Source organism: Tiliqua scincoides, chromosome 1, assembly GCF_035046505.1.
Source record: "Tiliqua scincoides isolate rTilSci1 chromosome 1, rTilSci1.hap2, whole genome shotgun sequence".
NCBI classification, from domain to species: domain Eukaryota; kingdom Metazoa; phylum Chordata; class Lepidosauria; order Squamata; family Scincidae; genus Tiliqua; species Tiliqua scincoides.
The window spans coordinates 311,917,475-311,920,792 of NC_089821.1; the positions used below are offsets into that span (position 1 = coordinate 311,917,475).

The 3,318-nt window shown below is 51.0% G+C and overlaps 1 pseudogene; it reads right to left on the reverse strand.

Annotated features, from left to right (window-relative positions):
* Positions 1–1,374: 1,374 nt before the first annotated feature.
* On the reverse strand, positions 1,375–1,491 carry LOC136637794 (5S ribosomal RNA; annotated as a pseudogene).
* Positions 1,492–3,318: the final 1,827 nt, after the last annotated feature.

Below are 3,318 nucleotides of genomic sequence, written 5' to 3' on the forward strand. Positions count from 1 at the left end.
TGGATTTTTCCTCCAGAAACTTGTCCAATCCCCTTTTGAAGGTGTCTAGGGTAGACGCCAGCACCACATCCTGTGGCAAGGAGTTCCACAGACCGACCACACACTGAGTAAAGAAACATTTTCTTTTGTCCGTCCTAACTCTCCCAACACTCAATTTTAGTGGATGTCCCCTGGTTCTGGTGTTATGTGAGAGTGTAAAGAGCATCTCTCTATCCACTCTGTCCATCCCCTGCATAATTTTGTATGTCTCAATCATGTCCCCCCTCAGGCGTCTCTTTTCTAGGCTGAAGAGGCTCAAACGCCGTAGCCTTTCCTCATAAGGAAGGTGCCCCAGCCCAGCAATCAGCCCCTGTTGCTGCTTCAGTGCTATTTTTTTTCTGGTTAGGGTTCCTCCGGCCTCTTGCTGCAGTCCTCACAACCCAGCCACTCAGGGATCACATACTGAATGTGACTGTAGACAACCAGGTTTGGCAACATGCTGTCATCACGGAGGCAAGCAAAGTCAAGGGTCATGTGTCTTCAGAAGGCAAATTCCTGGAAGCAATTTCTGGAAAATCCTTGAAAGAGAAGCAGGATTTTGAATGTCAGAAATATTTGTAACAAGTTATGGGCGCTTGTTACTCAATGCTGCTCAGAGGATCTGGCTAACAAAAGGTTCCTCCTGGGATGTGATGGCATGCTGAAGTTTTTGTTTCCTTAAAAAGTTCAAAGAGTGAATGAAGTGCTTGCTCTGAAGTCTCCTGAGAACATAAGCACCTCCCTGATGCTCGCTGGGTGAACTGGCCCCCATCACATCCCCCTTCTGCCCGTCACCTCACAGGAAATGGTAAAATGCTCCTCCTTGGGTGTGGAAACATCCTGGGTTTCATTCCTCACCTTTCCCCATGTCTCCTCCTGTTCTGGTTTCTGCAGGCATTTCCATTCTGTGTCTGATTTTTCAAGGCGTTGATGCTGCCTATAAAACCCAACATTTCACAAAACCGTTCTTTCAGTGAACGCAACATGCCCAATACATGCGTTCCTCTGAAGTAAGTCTCTGTCATGACGATTTCTGCTTCAGGATTTCTCACCTCCCCACCCGACATGCCTTTATGTTTAGTGAATGTTATGATCCAGTTTGGGTACCATAAACAGCGTCAAGAAAGCCAAAAAGAAACTATGTATTGACGAACTGGGGGCTTTGCAGTAGCAAGAAGGGAGGGGAGAGAAGAGCTGGAAGAGGAAGGGAAGCGAGGGGGTGCCCCAAGGTTCTGGCAGTGGTGAAAGGCCGTGGCTGTACTACAGTCGTGTAGTCTGAACCAGTGGTGTAGCTGTGGGTGGGAGTGGTGCTGTGAAATTGATTGGCAACCTTCAGCCTCGAAAGACTATGGTATAAGTCTACAGCACCCGGTATTCCCAGGCGGTCTCCCATCCAAGTACTAACCAGGCCTGACCCTGCTTAGCTTCCAAGATCAGACAAGATCAGGCATGTGCAGGGTAACAGTTGCTGCCTTGTGCCATGTGAGCGGCCCCTCCCCCTCCCCATTGGCGCCATTCTGGCAATACACAGGAGTGCAGAGCGCTCCTGTACGATGCCATCATTGCCTGGAATGACTCCAAGAGTGAGTGGGAGGGGCCACAAACATGACATGGTTGCAGCGCCTGCAGTACTTACCGTGCCATTCCCTGTAGTTTTGCTACTGACCAGAACCAGGGTAAAGGCAGAGCCCTTTGCTGGGCTGTGACGCCACGTCACTCGCGTGAGGCGGGATGGCGAGTCTGCCTCACTGTGCAGTTCCTGTCAGGTTTTTGGCATGCCAGGCTTGAGATTGCTATTAGCCAGGATGTGGCAGGAGGCCCTGATATCTGGGCCTGGTGTGAAGCAATCAGCAAAGCAGCACAGCTGATGCAATCAGTTGTACGTGTTGCAGGTGGGAGTCATGAGATTTGGGGAGAGATGAGTGCTGAGTCACGTAGGCTATGGAGAAATGGTGCAATGCACCACTGGACGGCCAATCAGAGTGGGTCACAAGACTGTCTCGTGACTATGAGGTTGCCCTACTCTGATTGGCTGGCCCCAGTATATATGGGTCAAGCACAGACAACAAGGTGTGGGTTGTTGTGGTGGAGTTTCTCTGTGCCGTGCTGCTGGTTTGTGTACTGATTTGGACTGCCTTTTCATGACTGTGACCTGCTGTACCCCCGACTTCTGGACCACGTGACTGATTACTCTTCTGCCTGCTCCTTGACCAATACCTGCTTCTGCAAGAAACAAGCCTCTGTCTGCTCCTTTGGCTCTGTTTGGGATCGCCTGCTTCCTGTGCTGTCTCCCTGCACTCCCGGGCCACTCTGCGATCGGGAAAGCGAGGGCTATCCAACCCTGCTGCCCTGACAAATAGCAGGGGGGAAAGAACTGGAAAGGCAAACCCAGGTGGTAGCTGTAGCAGACTGTAATAAGGGAAGCAGGGTGGGAGAAGAAGAAGGGGAGGGGTGGCACAGTGGCCTGCTGGTGCAGCTGCTTTGCTCTCAAGAAGGGTGCCTGCCCAGTGGGCACTGCTGCAGCGGTTTCCGCAGCTGCATTCAAAGAAGGGGAAGGGGAAGAAGGGAGAAAGATGACTGCTGCCAGTCCTGGGTGCCAGCTTACAGCCATTCTTGGGTAGCAACTGGAATGGGCATGCTTCATGCAGCACTGGCAGGTCAGCTAATGACAGTATGGAGAGCAAAGTACAGCACAGAATGAAGAGGAAGAGAGAAGACTTCTGGGACCCAGCTTTTTATACCTTTTGTACCCTCAGAACCCTACGGGAACTTTTGTGGAAGGAGCTCCTCGAGGAACCTTCTTTTGTGGTTTGATGGCCCTTGATGCACCAAGGAGGTTGTGCTGCGGTCACTTACTGCAATTGGTGGAGACCAGGGTCTGGGGCGTTGTGACTTTGATGCTGCTGCCACTTTGTGGTGCTGGCTTGGACTGGTCTGGCCCAGTCTTTGCACCATTGCTGAGCCTGCAGCAGCAGCAGCAGGATAATCATCCACTGTTGCAAGAGGCCCACAGGCTTGGGCTGTTATGGCGTGTAGAAACCCTTTATTCTCATTGCCTTCAATTAAGCAAAAGCCTCTGGTCACCATGAGTTAATGAAGCCTACATGATAGCCATTTTCTCTATAGACCCGGCAGCCATTAAGGTGTGAAGAGCAGTTTTTCTCCCTTTTTCAAAGTGCCAGGATCATCCAAGGAAATTAATTGGAGGTAGATTAAGGTCAGATAGAATACTGGACTAAAGAGCCTTTGGCCAGATCCAGCCGCATACCCAAGCAGACTCTGGTGAACCTCACAGCCTTG